Source organism: Pieris brassicae, chromosome 1 (assembly GCF_905147105.1).
Source record: "Pieris brassicae chromosome 1, ilPieBrab1.1, whole genome shotgun sequence".
NCBI lineage: Eukaryota > Metazoa > Arthropoda > Insecta > Lepidoptera > Pieridae > Pieris > Pieris brassicae.
Window position 1 is genome coordinate 19,710,135 of NC_059665.1, and position 12,357 is coordinate 19,722,491.

Below are 12,357 nucleotides of genomic sequence, written 5' to 3' on the forward strand. Positions count from 1 at the left end.
GGTCATCAAAATCCTTATTATAAGGCGACTTTAAATAAATGAAATAAAAGCTAATGCAAGTAATAAATTATAAGCGTCTGCGTCTTCCACATTGTAATTATTGCAAGTCATTATTTATAACTGTTATTGTCTGTTTCGTAACACGTTGTTACAACTAACAAGTCCATAACACGAGCAAAAACAGGAACATTCATATTGCAAATTGCGAACTCACGCCCAAGTAGGTATGTACGTAGTAGTGTCACCGCACATACAACGAAAGGGGCAAATCTGTTGTAACATTGGCTTAACAGCCTGCGATTTGATACGGCTTAAGTGATAAGCGTTATCTGAATATATTTTATTAAGATATTTATAGTATACAGGAGCTTCCGTATATACTATACATATCACTTTGTAATTCTAATCAAAACAATTATTATATTTGATGGTGCGTCACTCATATCGAAGAAAATCAATATTGCAGTAGAAAAATAAGGTGCTGTATTTTTTGTAGGGTTGTAGCGCTTTGGAATTCACACTAGATGTGTTTTATTTTTACGTCATTTGCCAAAATTGCATAATACAGCACGGTTGGATAGTTAAAGAGAAAAAACGGGTTGCAAGATATTCATTTACTGTTTTAAATTTTAAAATACTGACACAATACACTCGATACGTGTTGATGTTGATTTATACAACAACAACAACAACTTGTATATTATAAATAACTACAAAAATAACGCACGAAAAAATTTAGATAACTTTTTATTTTGGGATACGTACCTATGATCGCAACGCATCTAGATCAGGCGGGGCTTAGAAAAGGGTAAAAAAAACGCTATTGCTTTCAACTGGTGACTGGCAAATGCACTCTCCGCTCAGCGCGTCCACTAAAATCACATAGCACTCTGCAAAACTTTTCCTGACATCTACGTAACTATTAGACTACAGACAGCTAACTCTATACGAGATTGAATAACAAGTATCCTTGAACAATAATGTATTGAGTTCAGTGCGTTGTATGCGCTCCCTCTGTTATATTGCATAATACGATTTTTTAGATTTTACAATTATATACTTACAATATAATGCTAATAATAATAAGCCTTTTTATTTCCTGTTTTTACTGTGTATTGGTAGTTGCTATATTACGGTAACCAAAAACATAGATTTTTGTTAGTAGGTTGGCTTAGATTATGTTAGTAATATAAATATATATTATTTATGTATGACAACAAGATATTACCCCGGTTTGGGTAAAGGTTTCCATTTCCATTTTTGTTTACAAACTTACAATATAGGAGTCTGTAAATAATCGTATTATATATGTTCTTCTGTTTAATTGATAATTTCTTTTAAATTTATAGGTGACAAGACAGGTAGGATTGAAATGTACTTTTTTGTTTAAGGGTTGCTGAATTCTTTAGTTAAACAAATGAGAAAAATTAAGACAATTAGTTATTGTCTTAAAACTTATAACAAATGTAATACCATACATATTTATTTTCATGAATCCAAATACCGCTTTATGAAAGCATCTAATTAAATAAACAAATTGTAACTCAAAGATGTTCTCAAATTGTTCGTCCAAATGTCGTCTTTAATTATTCAGGGATTTCGTCGCCTCGTACAAACAGTCGGCGTGTTCAAAGATTCAAGCACATGTTGCCAACTTGAATATACTACAGAATATCATTATTTATCCCTTTAGAGAGGTTAAAATATGCAGCATTACCAGCACTTTACAACCAACTTCCTTTGCTTTCCTTTCTTGGTCTTAAAATTGAAACAACCAAAAAGTATCTCAGCACATGTTGCCTTTCTCAGAACAAAATAAAGTTCTTATATACATACTGATAAAAGTCAAGGTTCGCGAAGTTTGTATAAGCAAGGTGTGTAATTCTTTATTATTTGCACTACGAAAAGCGCAATCTAGTACATTACGTCTATGGCATATTACATATTTTACTTATCTGTGGCCGCTCGCGATTTGTACGTTTTGTGCCATTTATGCATCAATTCAATTTTATTACGGTGATAAATTCCATCCGGATTTTAAAACTAAACTTTATATAACTTTATTATTAAAATCTCCTACTGATCTTTCGTTGAGTAATTTAAATCATATTGAGAACAAAGTTTTTATTGATTTTCGTTTCAACATGACTACTGCTACTTTATCAACCGCCACGTCGCGCAAATGATAGAAATGAAAAAAATATAATTAAAGCCCGTGACGGGCTCAAATTTAATTGCTAAGTTTAATCTCAAACGGAACTTTGAAAAACAATTGGCTACGAAGCCGGGAACAAGATAGATTGCCATATAAATCTTCAGCGTGTCTAATTGACGGCTTGGTACAGCCACACTGCTGATTTACTAACTTTATTTGGAAAAGGTCCTTAAGCCTCGGAAAATTAAGTAGATAAAATCACTTACAGCCGTATTACTCAGAATGGTTCATTAGAAATTGAGGTTAACTAATGCCATTGAGAAATAATTTAAATAAATTCCTCATTGATCCAATTAAGTCTTTCTTGTTTAAGATTGCATAAATTATTTGTTAAACTTTCTGTACTGAATATTTGGTTAGTTATATAATTATTATAATCACTATACCATTATATAAAGACTAGCTGTCGCACGCGAAAAAGCCCGTGAAAAAGTGGTTTAGGGGATTAGGGGACAAGATCACATTCCCAAAACGGGAAGGGTATTCTGAATTTGCGATATCTGTGAAATATGTGAATGATTTTAAATGCTAAGCCCAATACCTTCCACTCTTAGCTAATTATTTATGTAGAGGTTGCACGGAGCGCTGGTTTGCGAACGGCCCGCACGATAGCGGTGTACTGGCTGAAGAGATTGGTGCCACATATACTATACTGAAAGATTCAACGACTGCTTATAGCGTCCCAAGTTTCTAATTAGTTTCCGCGCGCCGTTGAATTTAGAGTTGTATGGAGAATGGGAACCAGGGGTTGGAACTAAATTTTAAGTATTTCAAGATCTATTGATCGACTCGTGTTAAAACACGACAGATGAAAATCAATTTAAACCTCGATTGCGTCATACAAAAGTTGCATTTGTATCCTTCAGCCATTTTGAATTTCTTCTACTACCTAAACCAATTACTTGTTGATTATTTACAACTCTTATCAAAGAGATCATAATGGATTGTCCATTACGATCTCTTATGGTTTAGCTAGGCCGTGGCGGTCCCCAAGGAAGTTAATGGAAAGCTCCAGATTTCACAATTTTTCTATATTGAACATACCTGGTGAAAACTTAAATCCATATTAACAATTCTTCCGCATAGCACCGGTTACAAACAAAACCAATTAGCCAAAATTCGAAAATGAAACACTATACTATCGCCACCGCCCCAAGTTGTTGATCAAGCACCCCTCTACCGTTTGGCCGGACCATCGACTTTTCCGTGGTAAGAAGTTGGAGACAGAGACGAGGACACCAGTTTCCGGTACTCCAATGTGCTACTGACCGAAAAGAAGACGCCTTGTTCTATTCCAGCCACAATCGGTCAACATACGGCGATTTTAGGCAAGTATAGTGGCCATCTTGTTTTTGCGTTTTGTTAACTAAAACTTTCACCCCATTAAATTGCCCCTAATACGCTAATTATTACCGTTTCACTGGACCGGATTTATTTCAGAGTTCCTTTACGAAAACGTCGCCCTTACTCTCGAAATAAAAGACGATGAATTAGTGAATGAATGAATGAAACGTTCAGTTTTATACATATATTATAATAATAAAATCTAATTAAAGACAAATTTGCTTTCTAAATATGCACGGTGATGGAAGAATGCTCATAATTCGATGCCGTGACCTGTCAATTCCTATTGGTAATTTCAGACACAATATTTTAAGGAATTTTGGTATTCTGTTTGCATTGCGCATTATATACAAAATGTTTTATTAGTAATTGTACGTTATGATTTATTTTAATTTACAGTTATATGAAGAAGCCAACTAACTAACTTTAAACTTTAGACGCAACTAAATCTCTCGGCTATATATCTGATGTAGGATTGGTTTGTAGTAAAATATCAGTAATATTCATTATTAGTATTTACCATAGTATTGTCTTTTCTTAAAATAGCTTTTACACATTAAGAAAAACACTTTTTGAATGAATTAAAGCTATGTATTATTATTAAAAACTTATAATTATTTACATTAATTTTTAATTTTTTTTCCGACGTTTCGCGTGCTTTTCAGCGTGCGTGCGTCCCGGTGACTGAAGGCAAAAGGTGTTAAATGTCAAAAGTATCACAATTGCAGAGAAAGTTGTGTTATCTGTATTTATTGCCCCGAAGTTGATATAGACTAACTTAGTCGAATACATAGCTTTAATCCGTTCAAAAAGTGTTTTTCTTAAAGTAATATTCAAATTAAAATATACAACAACAATAAGGAGTCACGGACACTGGCCGACAATCTCCGTGCCTTAAAGGTGCACATGGCATTCATATATTCTAAATAGTTTTTCAGTAGAGCATATTAAATACTATACAATAATACTTCTAAAGATGACATTTCAAATTAATTTACCTAGTATAATAAGTTTTTAGGTTATACAAGTATATTTATCACTTTAAGGGCCTATAAATCCTAATTAAAAATTTCTTCTTTCTCGAGTTGACTGAAGCACAATGAAATGAAAAATTTAAGTCGCAAGGTTATTTATTATTCGTTGACTTGACATAAATTGTACAGCGAATAATCGTTATTTTTATACGTGATTTTTTCTTAAGATATTTATAGTGCGATCTTTACAAGTGTTTAATATTAAGATTAAAAAATAAGGATCATAAGAATTTTTTTACTTTATTTATATAGTGAAAAAGTTGTATTTTTAAGCGTAAGTTAATAACAGTGTTTTCCCTAATAATTTATACATTACAATATTTTAAAATCAAAACACTCGAGATTCCCAATTTATTTTACATTTCCGTCACGGAATCGAAAAAACTCGTATATTGAGTAAGAAACCGCACTGATTGCACAAAGGGGTCCCGTGGGGTCGAATTATCGTCACGTCCCAAACCCCACTTCGTTAGACCACGTCTGATGACGTGTTATACAGATCCGTATCCATAGAGAGACAAACCAATGAAATATCTATAAATAATATAAAGCTACAGAGATTTTGTTTAGTGAAAAGCGCAAGTTCCTGAGATCGAATTGAAAAATCGCTTTGTGTATTTCCATTAATTGAGAAAGAGTATAGAATGTAGAAAAAATGGTTTTACATTTTCTTCCGGTTGTTTCTTTTTCTTCTTCTCAGGAATGGAATTCAGTATCCCTATACTGTTAGTATACACGGTAGGACCGTATTAACACAGGAGAACTACGAGGAACAGTTACTTTAGCTTAATGATTGTTGCTTAAAACTAAATTTATATCATTATAAAAAAATCACAACACTCTGAAGAAATTTGATTTAGACAACAGTAGCTTGAAACTTGTGTAAGTGTACAAATGTACTTACCTATGTACAAAGCAGGATGCTAACTCGTTCTCAATGTGTGTTTTTTTTTCTTTATTAGGCTTTCGATTTATTACTGTCTCTATTAAAAGTCCATTCCCGTCTTTTTATCAATATAGTTCATTTCATGCCTTACAAGTAGAAAACATCTTTCTTCTTGTGCGTTCTCTTCCCTTTATTTAAAAACTAGCTGTAAATTTAAATTTAATTGTTACTGACATTCGTAAGTGTTAATTGTGTGTTCCATCAGATTACTTAAATAAATAAATAATATCTAGACTTCACGATACACTGATGCAGTACGCTTTATACTAGTTACTAGTCATCAGATCTTAGATAGATTCTCGAGTCTATACAGTCTTTAAAAATCTGACAGGGCGACCTTGCATTTCTTTCCTAGGTCACCCTAACAAATAAATGTTGATTGCACAAAGCCCCTCAACTCAATCCCTCTGATTGCATAGTTGATTTGTGCTCTTGACAGCAAAACTATGACTACATCTGTTTTTTCACTATGAAACTGTATCAAATTTTAATTATATTTTTAATAAAAAATCAATCGATTGATTTGTTCTGTAAATTAAATAACCTTCAAATCGTAAAGAGTTTACTTATGTTTAATGGTAGATTAATACTGGTGTAACAGGGCTAGGAAGTTATAGGACTTATTAGCTAACAACTCATTTAGGAAAGCCTAAGGGCAGCGAGAATTGGTTAGCATAAGTAACCTTAAACTCTTTATAAATACGAGTTTTAGTAGAAAATATAAACGAGAAATTAAAAATAACTTTTATAAAATGTAAACGAACTTTTTATAGTCTTTATGAACTAAAATTAGGCAGCAGGTGCTCGAAATAATTATGTATTCAAAAGGGCTTCTAATTAATATTGCGGTATTTAATTAGTCAGCCTTTGTATAAAGCGAACATATTATTTCATAAATTTTCACCTACAAACTTTTAAAATTGCTTCGCCACAATTTTAATACGTGTTTAAAATAAATTTGTCGTGATCAAAAATTTTAAGGTGAATTACTCCGTCACTCGTTTTAAACCACGTGACTAGCACTACATTTATTATATACGTTATTTTCTCGCGGTTACCCTGAAGTGTTTAACGTAGTATACATATCTATAAATTATTTTTTGTTAATTGGTGGCATCGCAAGAGAGCCTTGCCACGATTCGAGAAAATGTATGAAATAAAACGTGGTTATCAGAAGTTATGCTTCAAGCTAGGACAAGCATAAGATTAAGTTTTCTTGTTTCGCAATTCATTATAAATTGACAGGTTATATCAGCAAGGCCGAAACATCAAATAATTATGTCCGTCAAGAATAGTTTAAAAAAACATTAAGTACATTGTCAAAGGCATTAAGGTTCAAGTGAAAGTTTTCACGTTACGAATACTTGAAAAGTCCATTACACGCCTGACGGCATTTGCGACCTTACGCCAACTTGTTTGTAATTACGCAGACACAGCCCGAGATTTCATTTAAACTTTGTGACAGCCGCCACTAGCAGCTTTCGGCAATACTAAAAATTCCTACATAGCGTTTTAATGGAAAGAATGTGGACTTTCAATGACAATTATTCTATCCATTACGTACGTTTCTGAGATGCGATAAATAATATAGAGATTAAATAATTTCATATATTATTTTTGGACCAACCACGTACAGGATAATATTTGTGGCCGTGTTAAGTGTGCCTGTAATAATGTATAAACGATTTTTTTTTTGTTAAAACTCGACAATGGCTGGACCGATTTGGCTAATTATGATCATGAAATATTTGTGCTTGAAGTTTCGGGAAAGTTCTAACGAAGGAAAACATATATAATAACTGTTCCTAGCAGTATGATTTTGTTTTTTGTCTTTTTAGAAATAAAAAGTTTACACTAGGTTGTCATATACTTATAGATCCCTTCAGAAATTAGTTTTAATGCAGTAGTATAAGGTCGTTGGTCTGTTTTAAAAATAATGTATTAATTTTTGACACAATCATATATAGGTGATACGAAGTTCATCGTAAAAATAAAAAATCTCATTATAGTATCTAGAAATGATTTAATTTTTGTTTGCCTTATTGAATGTTAATTGCATGTTACGCGGCCATTTCAGCATATTGTAATAGTCTTTGATACAACTTAAACATTAACTATTCTGTTCAATAATATTTACACAAACAAAATTAATAAAACGCGAACCAATCCTAAATCAAAATCATTTTATTAGGGGCTACTATATCGCAAACGTACAGATACACGATTCAAACTTTTCTGTTCGGGTTAAAATCTGAAGCCAGAAAGTTTTTTCCTGTTTTAAACTAATCTTAAAACTGGATGTCGATCTCCAAATTGATCCCAATTAAAATTTATGCGGTTTAAGTGGTAGAGCTAACGATATACCTATGGCTATAATTGCTTAGTCTACTTCTTGTTTGTGAACCATAACACTGCCGAGACTCACTACATCTATCATTGAAGATGCAATGCTAATTTAATTTACGATAAAATTATATTATCTTTTATATAATATGCAAACTATTTTATGGCAAACAAGCATGAGGCTCATCATACAAGAAAATATGACACTACAAATTTTACACACGTCGATTATAGTCACATAGATTACATACACATACAAGCAAGGAAAAAACACATAACAGCAACGAACATAAACATAGGCAAAACCGCAAATAAATAAACATATTCTCAGTCTAAAATAAATCATACGGCTATAAACAATTGCTTAATATGACTTTAAAATATACACATGTATATAAAGCATACAAGCTACATAACTATAAAAACTGTTTGAATTACAATAGTTCATCATTATCGTACGAAATTTACTTTAGACTTATGATCTATTCAAATAATAGTAGTCATATAAAAAGAAAGTGTTAAAATACTTTAAGTCAAATATTTATAAATTTAAAAAAAGTCCCACATCGGACTCTTCTGTTCAACGCGCTAACAAAATAGAATAAACAGCAGATGTTAATTTGCATAGAAAACATTTGAAATATGTATGTATATACGTACGAAAATATATAAAGGGTCCCTCGAACGAAATAAAAACAGCAAAATGAAGCTGCGAGACCGAGCCGCGAATTTTTAGGACGACCCACTCATTTCTAGAGCCGAAACTCACAGGTATTAAAAAAAAGTCTACAAATACTAACGCGTAATGAAACACGAATCGTGGAAAATGAAAAGCAAAATCCTCTTTTAAATAAACCTGAGCGATTCGTGTTTATTCATAATACGATTACTTTTGTACTCAAATATTTATACGAATGTCGTGTGCGTAATATGCTTTCTCAGGTATTTGAGAATATAATGCCGCTTAGAAGCTTTGAACTGTAAACATATCTATACGTGTACATAGTCCTGAGAGTGAACACAGGTTTTTCGATATCGTGTTTTTTTTGTGTTCGATTAAAGTCACGAAAACATATTTAGTAGGCGAACACTACAAGTAACAGTAAGATTGCTAGAATTATCTTAACTTAAATAACCGAACTATCCTCCTATACTATATTATAATTGAGCATTTTATGTCAATTGTCACAACATTTAAGCGTGAAATCGTTGAGTTACTTTTGGACTCATCAATTCGAATTTAAATAATTAGAATGAATTTATTGCGAAACGACATTTAAAGTTAAAGTCAATATTCTTTTAGAAGGTAAAATGTCAAGTTTAAGCGGGCCCCAATCAATAGGTGATTGATGAGACCTCTCTCAAAATGAGACAGACTCCGTTTATTTAAAATCCCTTGAGCAAATTAAAATGGATGGATTTTTCAAAGTCCATCCATTTTCATTTTGCATGTACGTAGTAATAATTTTATATCCTGTTTACCATTAGGTACCTATATCACAATTAATATATTATCTAAAATAGGAAACATTGCTTTTAATTTACAAGTTCATATTAATAAGTATTGCTATTTGCTAAATTGATCGCTGAAGGTTCGCTCATTTTTGGAGGTCATGGGTCCGAATCCTTAAAAACAAAATGAGTTTGGAACGAGCTCAAGAAACATATCAACCAAAAATATGTCTTTCTCGTGCTGTGGATATTAGTTTGCATCTCTATTATGTAAAAAAAAAACTTAAAATATCATAAACCATAGACTTGAAAATATATGTGTTAAAATTTGAAATGCGGAAATCCGACAAAAATTTAAATCACAGCACAATACTACTTGGTAATTTTGTAATCCATTCCTTAAATTCAATTTCGAAGTTTTAAGTAATATAAACGAGGTTTAAGTGAATTATGTGCCAGTTGGCCACTGCACCACCCGGAGTTAATCGGTTTTCTACGAAAAGCAACCAAAGAAACGTTATTTACTTCTTGAACGAGTATTTTAGAACTAAGTTTTACGTAATATGCATTAACTTTTTCTAAACTGCGACTGAAATGAAATTCGGATGGGGCTTTATCGTTGCATTAATTAAAACAGTAAATCTTATTTATCTCTTCGACAAAAAAAACAGTGACTTAAGAAGATATTTAGAATTTATTTTAAAAGTTAGCACTAATATGTTATGGATAGAATAACAGAAAAAACTTGTAATTAACATAAACTCTAAGTGGCTGATGAAGACGTGCGAGACGTAATTTACATTACAATTATTTACATTTAAATATTGATATTATTAAGTATAACTGAGAATATACACGCTTAAATACATATAAATCTTAAAACAAGACCAATGTATTTCAGTAGTATATACCCCTGTTTTATTAAATTACATTTCAGACTGTTATAAATTAACACTAACGTAATTGTCACGACCATTAATTATTAATCTCCACACAGCTATTAGTTACACCAATCGTCAACGATACAGTTGATTGATCTCAGGTACCAACATTCTAAGCCATATATTAATTTCGCTTTGAAACCAACAAGCCTGTTTGTAGAGACTTTGTGGTAAACAAAGCTGGCCGTTATTGCACCTCGTAGTCCGGGCTATTTCCGTGATATTAGATGCATTTACGAGTTCAAATTACGCAAGTAATCTTATACTCAAAATTTAAAAATACGTACGTACGTAGTGACTTAGTTACGTACTGATACGTACTGATTTAGTTGTAGACTGGCTGGGTCCGAGGTATTAAAAAAATTATTATTATTTAAATTGTTAAATCCGCAATAAAATATTTAAATGTGCTTTTCAAATTATTACATTAGGTCTTCGATGCTGCCTCTCCATTGTTCTATATACTCGAACGTTCTTCAATAATGCCCTTGTAATCGATGCAGGTAATTTTAAATGCGATTTTTGATACATCGATGTCCGCATTCATCAAATCTATAAGTTAAAAATAAGTTTTCAATGAGCCATTTAACTTTTTTAACTCCATAAACGAAAGCTGTCAACGCTCGCCATTGAAATCGGCCGCCTTTAATTTTGAAGCCAATAAATTCTGTAATCCGCCAACGGAATTTATATCTGCTATTTAACGTCAATAAAAGAAGTTTGCTGACTCACAATCCATTTAACATACAAAGGTAAAGTTAATAATGGTGGAAATATTACTTTCCTAAAGTAGAATATGGGCAGCTAAGACAACACTTGCACTTGAAACTTAATTTTTTTTTAATACACGGTTGAAAAAATTTACGTTTAACAACGGGTTTTAAAATGCATGTTTTACATTAGTTACACTAACTTATGTAATGTATTTTAAAAAACATACTTTATTTCTTTTGTCAATTTTGTATCATGTGCTACGTATAAATTTGTACTATTTTCACTAAAATTTTATGGGGAGAGAAAATGTTATAGTCATGAAAAAATATTGTTCATTTAATTCATCCTCGAATTGCAACAAGACTCGTTCAAGAAACTCTCTTAACTGAGTTTGTATAAAATATAATTGCTGATATGTTACAATTCCCATTTACCTTTTGAAATAACCTCTATTAAAAACTCTTGCTGCTCTGCAACTCTGAAATACCTTTGAGCAAAAAATGCGGGCACTTAGCAACTACTGTAAACGAAACTTGTTCTTCGGAACAACTTAACGATAAACAAAAATGTTGTGTGTATATATAGACATCACTGAACAATCTATCACAGATACACGCGTGTTCTCAATCCGTCACTTCCCATTAAGCTGATCGGGCTCCATTGAGCCTGGGATTGCGTATGACAGTATACTTGTTCGAATCTAATCGTTCGAGAGTCATGCAAATTGCATCGCTTGTTTACGACAATGTCTACCTAACTCAATTTGCCTACTATTGTTAGTGGGGACCGTTAACTCAAGCTTTTATTGTGTCGTGTCATAAACAGACTATTCTAATTTCGGTTTATACTTCGTTTGTCGATAATGTTGCATCTGTCCTCCCTTGCGATATTGCGGGCTTTTGAGCTTGTCTGCTGCTTTTATCTTATTCGCTTTATAAGTAATGTATGACGTAACATCTACTACCTAATAACCTTTGAAACAATTGGAATTCCTACACATTCCATACTTAAACTACTCGCTATCACGCAAGTAATCTTTAAGTAATTTCAATAGGGATTTAAAAGATAGACATGCATAGGCAGATCCCCCAACGCCATACCTAATACTAAGTATTAACGAGGACTTTATCGTATACCATTACATACTGTACGCTAAATTTATATACATATATGTGTGAAAATATTGTGTAATACCAAAAACCCGCTTTATTTCGCATTCGTAAAAACTGTACATGTAAGTGCCTAATAATTTCGAACTGAAACTCCCATTCAACAAATGGTGGAATCGTGAGGCATTGTCGTCTGGCATTCGGCTCGAATTGAAAAGGGATTCGCTATCGTGCGACGCAGCTAAACGACGATCGCAAA